Source organism: Pelophylax lessonae (assembly GCF_965119305.1).
Source record: "Pelophylax lessonae genome assembly, chromosome: 11".
Classification (NCBI taxonomy): domain Eukaryota; kingdom Metazoa; phylum Chordata; class Amphibia; order Anura; family Ranidae; genus Pelophylax; species Pelophylax lessonae.
The window spans coordinates 237,221,945-237,235,458 of record NC_138778.1 but is presented as its reverse complement, the minus strand read 5'-3'; the positions used below and the strand labels follow the sequence as shown (position 1 = coordinate 237,235,458).

The 13,514-nt window shown below is 46.8% G+C and overlaps 1 protein-coding gene across 1 annotated transcript in view; it reads right to left on the bottom strand.

Moving 5' to 3' along the window:
- Positions 1-13,514, bottom strand: part of LOC309567211 (uncharacterized protein) — a 272,509-nt gene that overhangs the window by 14,863 nt on the left and 244,132 nt on the right.

Genomic DNA, 13,514 nt, shown 5'->3' with positions numbered 1-13,514 from the left:
ATGGAAAAGTCCACAAAATGACCCCATTTTGGAAAGCAAACACTCCAACGTATATTCTATGAGGCATTATGGGTCGTTTGAACATATCATTTTTTTCCACAGGTTTTTGGAAAATGTGGGAAAAAAATGAAAACTTTTTTTTTTTACACAAAGTTGTCAATTTATAGGATATTCCTAACACATAGCATGTACACAGCAAAAATGACACCCCAAAATACATTCTGCCACTCCTCCTGAGTATGGCAATACCACATGTGTGAGACTTTTTCACAGCCTAGCCATATAGAGGGGCCGAACATCCAAGGAGCATCATCATGCATCCTAGCCACTTGCCTAGGCCTATTTTTGACATTTGGTGTTTACAAGCTAAAATCAGTTGTTTTGCTAGAAAACTGCTTAGAACCCCCAAACATTATATATTTTTTTTTAGCAGAGACCCTAGAGAATAAAATGGAGATTATTGCACTATTTTTTATCACACCGTATTTGCGTAGCGGTCTTCCAAACGCAGTTTTTTTGGAAAAAATTCACTTTTTTTAATTAAAAAATAAGAAACCAGTAAAGTTAGCCCAATTTTTTTCCATAATGTGAAAGATAATGTTACGCCAAGTAAATAGATACCCAACATGTCATGTTTCAAAATTGCGCACGCTCACGGAATGGTGACAAACTTTGGTACTTAAAAATCCCCATAGGCGACAATTTAAAAATTTCTACAGGTTGCCATCTTTGAGTTACAGAGGAGGTCTAGGGCTCAAATTATTCCCCTTGCTCTAACGATCGCGGCGATACCTCACATGTGTGGTTTGAACACCGTTTACATCTGTGGGCGGGGTTTCTGTATGCATTCGCTTCTGCGCGCGAGCTAATGGGGACAGGGCGCTTTAATTTTTTTTTTTTTTTTTTTTTACTATTTATTTTATTTATTATTTTTAAATTTTTACACCGTTTAAAAAAAAAAAAAAAAAATTGATCATTTTTATTTCTATTAAAAGAAATGTAAATATTCCTCGTAATAGAAATAGGCACGACAGGACCTCTTTTTTGTGAGATCTGGGGTCAAAAAGTCCTCAGATCTCACAAGTACACTAAAAGATAGAAAAAAAAAAAAAAAAATAATAATTATAATATAAAATGAAAAAAAAAAAAAAAAAGGACCTTTAAACTGGTTGCTAGGCAACAACATTTTCCGTAGCTCCGGTCCTCCAAGACCATAGAGTCAAGTGAGGGCAAGCTTGCCCTCACTCGACATCCTGTCTGTGAGGATTCGGGACCGGATCGTTTTCCCCGCTGCCGGCGGGTCCGGTAAGCGGGGAAAAGGACCGGAACGCGTCGGGAGGGGGGGGGGGGGGCGCCTCTTCCGCCATCCCGGAAGGGTGATCCCACGGCGAATCCGCCGCTGGGACCACCCTTATCAGAAAGCCAACCGTCCACCGTTTAAAAAAATACCAGGGTTATGGCAGCTATCTGCTACCATAACACCGGTATTTAGGTTTAAACGGACGACGTATATAAACCTTTTTGGACTTGGACATGGTGGCTGTATGAAGGGTGACAGGTACTCGGGTACTTTGTTGGGCAGGTGACAGGTACTCTGGTACTGATGAGCAGGTGGCAGGTACTCGGGTACTCCGATAGGCAGGTGACAGGTACTCGGGTACTCTGATGGGCAGGTGACAGGCAGGTGATAGGTACTGATGAGTAGTACTCACTGACTGATAGGTGATAGGTGATACTGTACTGATGGGTACTGATGATCAGTACTGATACGTGATAGGTACTGATGAGTACTGATGAGTAGTGATGGGTACTGATGAGCAGGCGGCAAGTACTTGGGTACTTCAGGCGTCAGGTACTCTGATGAGCAGGTGGAAGGTACTCGGGTACTCTGATGGGTAGGTGACAGGTACTCAGGTACTCTGATGACGGGTACTCCGTTGACAGGTACTCAAAGTACCCGAGTACCTGTCATCAGAGTACCCGAGTACCCGTCATCAGAGTACCCGAGTACCTGTCATCAGAGTACCCGAGTACCCGTCATCAGAGTACCCGAGTACCTGTCATCAGAGTACCCGAGTACCTGTCAGAGTACCCGAGTACCCGTCATCAGAGTACCCGAGTACCCGTCATCAGAGTACTCGAGTACCTGTCATCAGAGTACCCGAGTACTTGTCATCAGAGTACCCGAGTACCCGTCATCAGAGTACCCGAGTACCTGTCATCAGAGTACCCGAGTACCCGTCATCAGAGTACCCGAGTACCCGTCATCAGAGTACCCGAGTACCCGCCAGAGTACCCGAGTACCCATCATCAGAGTATCCGTCATCAGAGTACCCGAGTACCTGTCATCAGAGTACCCGAATACCTGTCACCAGCCCATCAGAGTACCCGAGTACCTGTCATCTGAGTACCTGATGACAGGTACTCGGGTACTTTGATGGGCTAGTGACAGGTGCTCTTTATTGGGGGGGGGGCAATCAGTGTGGTTGGGGTGCACTGTAGTTGGTAACTAGCTGTTACCACAATCTCCTCCTCACACAGGATCAGTGTGTGAGGAGGAGAACACGGTGACAGCTAGTTACCGTGTTCTCTGTTGACATTTGTGACCGGCTGTGATTGGACACAGCCGGTCACGTGGTAAAGAGCCAATTTCATTGGCTCTTTACCTAGATCGGGGATCGACTCTGTCCGAGGGACGAGCCTCGTCCCCGATCGCTGCTCTGCGCGCCCCCGGGGGCGCGCATTGCAGAGAGAACGAGCGGCTCGTGCTGGAGCCGCTCATGTGATCGGCTGTGATTGACACAGCCGATCACGTGGTAAACAGCCAATTTCTATTGGCTGTTTACCTTGATCAGTGATGGGCTATGTCCGAGGGACGAGCCTCATCCCTGATCGCGCCGCTGCGCGCCGCCGGGGGCGCGCAGTAGCAGCTAGAACGGGCCGACGTCATATGACGGCGGCCCGGATCTAGACAACCACCTTGCCGACGTCATTTTACATGACTCGGTAAGGAAGTGGTTAACAATGGGACAGACAATCCGCATTCCCTCCCAATACACAAACAATAGGGAAGTCTGGCAATGACAGTCTGTGTGTCTCTCTCACAGACAAGCACACGGAATACACATTATCTAGAAGTCAGACTTCGTGGCAATGGTCTACAGGGCCGGCCTTAGGTGTTCAGGCGCCCTGTGCGAGCTAATCCTGTGGCGCCCCCCCCCCCCCCGCGCGTTCACACAAACCCCCCCGCACATTCTCTTGCACCTTTTTTTGCACTTTATTCGACAGTTCTTTTTTATGATCACTAATAACTTAGCCCCCTTTACATTTGAGACCACCTCTTACATCAGAGACCCCCCCACAGAGCCCCCCTTACATCAGAGACCCTCCTTACATCAGAGACCCTGACAGAGGCCCCCCTTACATCAGAGACCCTCACAGAGCCCCCCCTTACATCAGAGATCCTCATAGAGGCCCCCCCTTACATCAGAGATCCTCACAGAGCCCCCCTTACATCAGAGACCCCCTTACATTAGAGACCCCCATAGAGCCTCCCCTTACATCAGAGACGCCCCACAGGACCCCCCTTACATCAGAGACCCCCGTATAAGAGACCCCTTACATCAGAAACCCTCCCACACAGAGCCCCCCTTACATCAGGGACCCCCCACCTCAGAGACCCTCACAGAGGCCCCCTTACATCAGAGACCCCCCACACAGAGCCCCCCTTACATCAGAGACCCCCCACACAGAGCCCCCCTTACATCAGAGACCCCCCACACAAAGCCCCCCTTACATCAGAGACCCCCCCACACACAGAGCCTCCCTTACATCAGAGATCCCCCACACAAAGCCCCCTTTACATCAGAGACCCCCCCACACAGAGCCCCCTTACATCAGAGATCCCCCACACAAAGCCCCCCTTACATCAGAGACCCCCCACATAAAGCCCCCGTTACATCAGAGACCCCCACACAGAGCCCCCATTACATCAGAGACCCCCACACAGAGCCCCCCTTACATTTGTTGCTGAGAGGAGGAGGGATCTGTCAGCAGCGGCGGATCTGAGACTGAGCTGTGTGAGATACACAGCTCAGCCCTGCAGCTATAGGAGACCGAGGCACAGCCGCACGGCGGAAGGTAAGCGGCGCTCGCCGCCTGTGTTACCCCTATCCAGGCCGCGGTCGCCGCTTACCTCCCGCTGTGCAGCCTGATCATTTGCGAGGTGTGATGGCCGCATGGCGCCCCCATTGCCCATGGCGCCCTGTGCGGCCGCACAGCTCGCACACCCCAAAGGCCGGCCCTGATGGTCTATAACAGTCTAAGTCTCCCAGTGTAAAGTGGGAATATATCTTCATATTTCTATATGAAGATATTGCTGACAAAAATTACTGTCCCATCTGAAGCAATTCAAACCATTAATTATCTGCTCCTCACCTCCAGTGACGGTGAATACCGTCACAACAGGTTAATGGTCAGAGGGAATATAGTGGCCCTCCTGCAGATTGGGTTAGAGAGGCTCCTTCACTTGGGACAAAAATATTTATCAAAGATATCCCTCAAGAGATCTATGAAAATAAATATATTCCACCTTTTCAGACTGCTGAAACATTGTATGGGTTTTGGCTCATAGACTGTTGTAGGCTGTTGCCGGACAGTCTGAGGTGGGGTGGGATCACTGTTTATGTTATGTGTGTCCCTCCCATTGTGTGCCTCCTAGGTGTGAATTCCCATTGTCACCTATTATTTCTGTCTGTTGGCTAATTTGGCTAACTTTTGGAGGTTCCTACATGATGAGATTAGTCTGGCGTCAACTCTACCTCGTTATCTAAACCAGTGTGCGATGTTTTCAGTAAATATTTTGTTTTATTGTTCATGAGGTGACTGCCCTACTTCTGAAGTGTATAAAAAACAAAAACCTGTATTTCAGTTCAATAAACAGTCATTCCTTTTGTTCTACCTCAACATCTAGTGTGTGTATGATGCTTGGGGTAAAAGACTGGTATTAGCTCTTGGTTTGCTGGAAGGGTTTGGAGGGCAGGAGGCACTGTTTGGTGGAAGCATCCAAGCTGTGCCAGGCTTTCCAAGAAGGATTGGTGAGAACAGGTTGTGCAGCACATTCAGCCTGTCCAGAGTCCCCTCCATGCAGATACACCTTGCTGTCCCTGATCTTCCCCCAACGTGGCTACATCACCCTCCAACATTAGCCAACTCCTCTGCCCACTCCTCCTTCCCCAAACACAAGCTCGAAGTTCTCCATTCCGAGCACACTATGCACGCTGTGTGGAGGGACTCATCACTTATGCTAGCGGCAGTGCCTAGAGCCTGGTGAGTGCCTGAATGTGGGGTGGGGGTCCCCTTGAGATGTGTTGGGGAGGCAGGATCAGCTCTCTGCACATCTCAAACTCCTCTCCTACCTCTGTCAGCTGCTCTCTGGAGTTTTTGCCCAGCTTCTGCCCTGTGCGTGCAATCGGTGGAGGCGAGCCCTGTGCGTGCAATCTGCGGAGGCGAGCCCTGTGCATGCAATTGATAGGGGTGAGCCCTGTGCGTGCAATCGGTGGAGGCGAGCCCTGTGCGTGCAACCGGTGGAGGCGAGCCCTGTGCGTGCAATCGGCGGGGGCGAGCCCTGTGCGTGCAATCGGCGGAGCTGAGACAGTGGTGGAACTACCAGGTCGCAAGGCCCTACTTGTGATTGGGCTCTGTTGTTCCACTGCCATGTAGGGCCAAAGACAGCAGAATCCATCCCACTGCAGAAGTAAAGGGCCACGGAATCAGTGGGAGGGGCCCCAGGACTGATGGAGAGAGCCCTGGGACCTGTTGGTTAGGGGGGGTCTTTCATGGTTTCATGCACCAGGACACTAAAGGTTCTAGTTAACCCTCTGCACAGAGCCCTCAGTATTTTCCTCCCTTTGACACCAATGATAGAACATATTCTTCAGGGCAGGCTGGGCAATATTTTTATCTTCCTGACCAGCAATGTACGATGCTCTATGCTCCATACTCCTGACCCCTGCACTCCATCATTGTGATGACTGCATATTGTAATGATTTAAAATATTCTAAAACAGCGCTACCAGGCGTGTGCAAAAAAATAATAATAATATAATGATCAAAATTGAAATATAGGTAATTCAAACTCATCAAATTGCAATATATATGATGATAAAGTGTACTAATGAAAAGATCTCAAATTTATAAAATCATCCAATAATAAATATACAAAATCAGCAAATGCAATAAATATTAATAAAGTGCACTAGTGAAAAAAAAAAATAGATCAATAAATATATACAAAAGTGCAATGAAATTCAATGATAGTGCTATAGGTGCCAGAGTGCTTCCTACACCCCGTGGAACGCACGCCGGCATCGTTCTAGGAAGTGGACGCATCTGTTGTGATTATTGCGGTTATACAACGCTGTTTTTATGCTACATCTTTGTGACTAGTTTTAATCTATTATAATATAATAAATGCTTTATGGGCTTCACTATGTTTGGCTCCTTCCCTTCCTTTTCGAGTACCTGATCGAGGGGGAACTATAAATAAAGGCTGGCGGTTTGTTGGAGGCCCTGCTGACCCATCCATCCCTATTGGCTATCTTTTTTGGAAAACCACTGCATATTTGAGGCTCAATTATATTTAAAGTCTGGTGAGTGGATCCCCAAAAGGATCTTTTTTGAAGCACCTTGGCACCTGTGTGGAGCACCTCAAGCACTTTACCCAGCACCTTATTTAAGTTTTAAGTGGACTATTTCTTTGGACTGCACTTTATTTAGCACTCTGGCACCTATAGCACTATCATTGAATTTCATTGTACTTTTGTATATATGTATTGATCTATTTTTTTTTCACTATTGCACTTAGTGGGGTCTTCCAGATGTGGACCTGTTCGTGTCTCGTCTGAACAACAAGGTTCGTGGCAAGGACGCGCGACCCTCGGGCAGACGCGTCCGACGCGTTGGTGGTGCCGTGGCATCAGTACAGGCTGATGTATGCGTTCCCACCGATTCAATTGCTGTCCAGGTTCCTTCGCAGGTTGCACTCGGAACGCGGCACGGTGATTCTTGTGGCACCGGACTGGCCTCGCCGGTCCTGGTACGCAGACCTCGTGAATCTGGCGGTCGACGCCCCATGGCGCCTGCCTCTTCGAGACGATCTCCTGTCTCAGGGCCAGATATTCCATCCTGCTTTACGGTCGCTGGCTTTGACGGCCTGGCTGTTGAGACCGAGGTCCTGAAGGATAGGGGTCTATCCCCTGAGGTCATTCATACTTTGATCAATGCGAGGAAACCTTCCTCAGGGAAGGTCTATTACCGTACTTGGAAGGCCTATTTTGCCTGGTGTGAGTCCAGGGGGTTTTCACCTCGCAAGTTCTCGGTTTCTCGAGTGTTGTCCTTCCTTCAAACGGGTGTCGACCAGCGTTTGGCACTGGCTACGGTCAAGGGTCAGGTGTCTGCGCTGGCCGTTCTTTTTCAACGCCCTGTGGCTTCTAACTCCTTGGTTGCCACTTTTGTTCCTAGGAGGGAACCTCTGCCTCCTTGGGACTTGAATCTCGTTCTATCTGTGTTACAACGTGCTCCTTTTGAACAGATCAGGGAAATCTCGTTGTCTATGTTGTCCAAAAAGGTCGCCTTTTTGGTGGCGATCACTTCGGCTCGCAGAGTGTCGGAGCTGGCGGCTTTGTCCTGCAAGTCTCCGTATCTGGTCATTCAATTGGATAAGGTGGTCTTGCGCCCTAATCCTTCTTTTCTTCCGAAGCGAGTTTCGGAATTCCATCTCAATGAGGATATTGTCTTACCTTCGGTGTGCGCGAAGCCTAAACATCCGAAGGAGGTGAGGTTGCATTCTTTGGATGTTGTTCGGCCGATAAGGGTTTACCTTAACTCGACTGAGTCTTTTCGCAAGACGGATTCTTTGTTTGTCCTTCCGGAAGGTCCTCGGAAGGGCATGGCAGCGTCGGCTTCTACCATCGCCAAATGGATCAGACAGACCATTACACAGGCCTATGCTTTGCAGGGAAAAGTTCCTCCTGTGCCTGTGAAGGCGCACTCTACTAGGTGTCTGAGTACGTCTTGGGCCTGTCGTCATGGGGCTTCTGTGGCCCAGGTGTGTAAGGCGGCGACCTGGTCGACCGTGCACACTTTCACAAAATTCTACAGAGTGGATGTTCAGGCATCGGCAGATGCTTCCTTTGGCCGCAAGGTTCTTAGTGCGGCAGTTCCTTAGGGTCCTTTGTTTTGGATCCCTGGCTGTTTGGGATACGTTTTTATCCCTGGGTTATTTGTTCTTCCTGGGTTGTTGCTCCTGTTGAGCAAGTTTTTCCATGTTGCCCAGCTGATGTCCTTCCTTTGGTAAGGTTCCTTTCTTTGATGTGGAGACTGCGTTGCCTTACGGCGCGCATGCGTTTCCCACCCCTCATGTTTGCACTGCTTTGGGACGTCCCTATTGTGAATATGAAGAGGCGGCGACTGTCGGAGGACGTAAGAGAAAACGGAATTTTTGTAAAATCTTACCTGTAAAATTCCTTTCTCTGAGTCCTCCGACAGTCGCCGCCCCCGCCCCTCTTTTGGGGTTGGTTGTATACTCTACTGCTATTCCACTGAAACTGAGATATGGTTGCAGGAAGTAGGAGGGTATTGACTGAGGGGACCACCTCTTGAGGGTGGGATATGTTAAAAGCTTTAATGTTAACATATTCTGTTGCCTAGCTACTCCTTCGGAGCAAAGTCTAATACCCCATTGTGACGAATATGAAGAGGCGGCGACTGTCGGAGGACTCAGAGAAAGGAATTTTACAGGTAAGATTTTACAAAAATTCAGTTTTTTCTGTTTTTTATTTGTTATCAAAGTTTGAAATATCCAATAAATTTCGTTCCACTTCATGATTGTGTCCCACTTGTTGATTCTTCACAAAAAATTACAGCTTTATGTTTGAAGCCTGAAATGTGGCAAAAGGTCGCAAAGTTCAAGGGGGGCCGAATACTTTCGCAAGGCACTGTGTGTGTGTGTGTGTATGTATATGTATATATGTATATATATATATATATATATATATCCCTCTTTGAGCACTTTAACTGCGCGGCACTATTTATCTATTTAAGTTCCGTGTTTTTGCTGGGAGGAACTTCCTGTTTATTGGTTGCCAGTGTCCATTCACCGTTAGGTGGCGTATAACCCAGATAGTCATTATTACCGGCTCTGTGTCCCGTGATGTAATCCAAGAAAAGGATTTTACAGGTAAGTTGAAGGAAAAATCCTATTATTCAGTCAGTGTGTGTGTTTCCTACAGATGGATCCAGTAATGGGAACCCACCAGAGAGATGTCCCCGTCCTCGGTATTCCCGGGATTCCACACAGGAAGGTCACACCACCATCCCCCACCATCATCAGGTAGGTGAGGAACAATCACTGATAGTATCATTAGGATCTGTACATTATCTGCATTGTTACCATTGATGTCATTTTTATTATATATTCAGAGTGGAAACCTTTGGGATGGTAATATTGTTGTAATAAAAGAGTATAAAGAGGTGGATGAGGAGTATGGAGTGATGGAAGAGTTTTCAGAAGGACGCAAGGATATGATGGAGCCACCTAATACCAGGAACCCACCAGAGAGATGTCCCCGTCCTCTGTATTCCCGGGATTCCACACAGGAAGATCACACCATCCCTCACCATCATCAGGTAGATGAGGAACAATCACTGATAGTATCATTAGGATCTGTACATTATCTGCATTGTTACCATTGATGTCATTTATATTATATATTCAGAGTGGAAACCTGGGAGATTCTAAAGTTGAGGGTAAAGCAGAAGAAGAAGAGACGTATGTGAGGGATGATCAGCAGTCTATGGAGGAGGATGGAATAACGGGGACATTTATAGAGGAGGACACTCCTATAGAGATCAGCACAGGTGGGTCATTAACACTAAATACATTCCTACACCCATACTGCTCACTGATTGGTCCAGAGTAGGGCGGGGACTGGGTGATATCAGCCTGTAATCCCCTGGTCACTTTCCTGAGCTGTGTTCCCCGTCCTGTATTCCTGTATTTCTCTCGGATAATCTTCCTTCTCTGTGCTGCAGACACAATTTATGTCTCTAGACTGGATTTATGGAGATTCTGGGGTTCAACTGGCAACAAAATGTTCATTTTCACCAGATGAGTCTCTAGATCTAGATCTAGGCATCTGGGACATGTGTCTTGGGTCTCCTTCCCCGTGCCTGAGTCTAGTAAGATATCTGACAGAACAATTCTCCCGGGGTTACTTGCTCTGTTATTTGCTGGCTATGCCGGGTGGAGGGATATGTCTGTATAGTCTCACACCCAAGTCACTGAGTGCAGTCTCAGGAGATGGGAGGCGGCGGTGTGGGACATCTGCAACTTGTCTCGTGAACATTTTTAAGACATTAGGTTTTTATTGAAGCTTCAACAACATACCATTGCCCGGGCTAAGTAAAAAATATTCAATCAAGACAGGAAGAACTTAGTATATAAAATACAAAGTTATCCATAGTACAACATTTCCATTGATAATATACCAAAGCGAGGGACAAAAACTGTCCATGAATACGACTTCAAGGCCAGTCCAAAGGAGACAGAAAGGGACAGACAAATGACAGACTAAACCTACTAAGAGAGAAAACCAACAGGGACCCACCTGCTGTATCTTATCCATACTAGAATGAACAATATTTTAAAAATCAGGAAACTGGATCCCATCAGTTGGGCGTTAAATACTGTATAATATAAGAGTCTTAAGCCCCGTACACACGCAACGAATTTCCGCCGACCGGTCGTCCATCTTTTGTCCAGAGTGGTGTCTGTTGGTTGGAATGTGCTCTAGACTGCACACGAATTTTCCCGCACGACAGAATTCTACTTCAGAAGTGATGTCATGTGTTGGATTTCTTTGTGTTTTTTCATCTCTGAGCATGCCCAGTCTTGCTCATAAGATTTTTCCCCATCGAAATCTGTACTGACTGCAGGAAAATCGGACGTGTTTTGACGGTCGACAAATATTTTATAGCCTGCACACCAGGATTTTTTCGGCCAAAAAATCGGAGTCGGTTTTCGAGAGCACCATACTAACAAGCCGAAAATCGGAAGATCGGTCGTCGGACGAAAATTCCCGGCCGAATTTCGACTCGTGTGTACGGGTCTTTAAGGTGTTCAACCAAGGTTCCCACTCCTCTACCTACAATTGGTATCCCTACCATTACAGGAGGCCAAAAGGTAAAGAACTGTAAGTGGAATCTGTGGATGACTTTTGATAAATTAGGAGCGGAGTCTTGTTTCGATTTTCATAAGATCAGAAGTCAGGCTGCCATCAAAATGTGCAAGACTACAATGTGAAATCGTTTAGGGAAGCAATCACTTGATAGGCCTAACAGGGCTCAGTGTGGGGGAGGTGAGGTAATAATGCTGATAATGGGTGTGTGACGGTACTCACCGTCACTGGGAGTGAAAGACAGATACTTAATGGACACTGAGAAAATGGTTTGGATAACTTCAAATGGGACAGTAATATTTATCAACAATATATCTCAAGAAATATGAAGATTTGATCCCACTTTACACTGTGAGACCTATAGCCTGTTGCCATGAAGTCTGCGACGCCTAAATAATCAAAGCAATACGTAGACGTGTATTAGGAAGATTACAGTACAAGCTAAGTTGTCGGCTAGCTTTGTATGGGGGTGGCTGGGAAAATCTGATATCTATGTTCACGACTGGGAGGAAGCCGTATACTGACGGAAGTCCACAAGTACAGTGTGGGTTGAGGTTCCGTTGCAGGGTGAAATTAGTACAAATACAGAATTCCAGAAACTAACAATGGATTTGCATTGCCATAACATATATGTAGTTGGCTACCTCTTTGACCACATTTACCCCCTCTGACCACATTTTAACCCCTCTGACCACATTTTACCCCTTTGACCACATTTTACCCCTCTGACCACATTTAACTCCTCTGACCACATTTACGTCCTCTGCCCACATTTACCCCCTCTGCCCACATTTTACCCCTTTGACCACATTTTACCCCTCTGACCACATTTACGCCAACAATCTGGAGCAATATGAGGGTACATGTATGCCAGTCTGCAGGGGGTTAGGTACCACCGATGAGCAATCTTCAAAGCATTTTCCCAATGAGATACACAATGGGATACTTTATATACAGATCTGAAAGCCTGGAACCACTCCCTATCTGTAATTGTCTGCCCCTGATCTGTTCTGTCTCCAGGACAGAGAGCTAAACCTTCCTGCTTCATAAACTTCACATACCATATTTCTTTCATCTCAGATTTATTAGAACAAGCCAGGTGAAACTACAAATTGATAAAAATAAACATCAATCAGTACAATATTGCATACTACAAAGAAACAATGATCTATAATACAGGATGGGATAACAAGATCTCACTTTTTAAGCTCTCTCAGGGGTGATGGCGAGAGATTGAAGAAACATGCCTTGCTACCTGCTGTATCTTCTCAAAATGGTGGCTGATTCACTTCCTTTAGAACTTCTACCCAGAATGCTCTGCTTACTAACAACTTTATTAAACACATTCTGAGTTTACAATATTTAGTTATGCAGAACATCTGAAGCTATACAAAAAAAGGACTGTAGATGGTGCCTGCGCTCTGCATATAACTAACTTGTGTGAATCAAGAAAACCCAACATGTTGTTTTAAGCAACATAAACACAGGTAATCAGAATAGAAGTCTGGTGGACAGAATAAGATCCTCCTCCCATATTAATAGGGACGTGGATTGTACAGACTGGGAGTGGATTTGTAAATGAGCATAGGACCAAGAAATCCCTCCTCTGGTGATGGAAGGTTTTTGGGAGTCCCAAACAGCTTTATCTATATGGACTCTTTGGTCCACAAATGTTCAAATCCATTCAAACACCTCTGCAGCTCGTGCTGTCCCAGGGATTGCCGCCGAGGTAGAATATCCCATTCCTACCCAGGCTGCAATGGAAAAAGATGGGAGGAGGAATTTGTACACCTGTAGAGGTCGCTCATTTGTATTGATAAGGAATCATTCTGTTTCTGCAGTAGGTATGACCACGCCCCTAGGGCAGCTGATATATGTATCATTTACTGAGCCAAGAACATAAAGTGTTAAGATTTCTGCTTGCAGTTGCTACGGGTAACCCAGGGGAATCCAAAAGTGTGAAAAACCAGCAGCTCTTAAGGGGGAAGTGCTACATTAGTCTTTGCTAAACTCGGAGTGGAGGGGCTGTCAGAGGGAGAGAACTCACCAGGCCACTGAGCAAGGAGGCAGATTACTGTGCAGGTTGAGGAAGCCGAGCTGATGGAGTCCAATGCCGAGTCTTCCTGCAGATACACATGGCGGGGATCGGTTACATCTTGGAAGTCCTGCGTCATCACAGGGGGAAAAAAAAACCTGTTAGCTTGTGCGGCACTGACTGCTGTGCTCCCCATTGCGTTATTCCCAGCATCGGTCTCCGGAGAGCCAAAAACAGGGCAC